The following is a 288-nucleotide window of genomic DNA, read 5'->3' on the forward strand; positions in this document are numbered from 1 at the left end:
TCGTCCCCGGTGGCCGCCATGGCGGAGCGGGAGAGCCTGGAGTTCGGCAAAGCCGACTTCGTGCTGCTGGACGCCGTCACCATGGCCGAGTTCATGGCCAACCTCCGGCTGCGGTGAGCGCTGAGGGGAGGGGAGGTGATTGCGGGGGGGCGGAATGTGTGAGGGAGACTCCGGTGTGAGGAAGGAGATGAGGGGACACCCCCCCTTCCTCCCCTTTCTTCATCGCCTCAGGGGTGGGAGGGCTCGTCTTCCCGGTTTTCCCTTCGTGGTTGGGGTGTGGGGCTTAGT

The sequence above is a fragment of the Calidris pugnax genome, unplaced genomic scaffold (assembly GCF_001431845.1).
Source record: "Calidris pugnax isolate Ruff unplaced genomic scaffold, ASM143184v1 scaffold191, whole genome shotgun sequence".
Taxonomy (NCBI): Eukaryota; Metazoa; Chordata; class Aves; order Charadriiformes; family Scolopacidae; genus Calidris; species Calidris pugnax.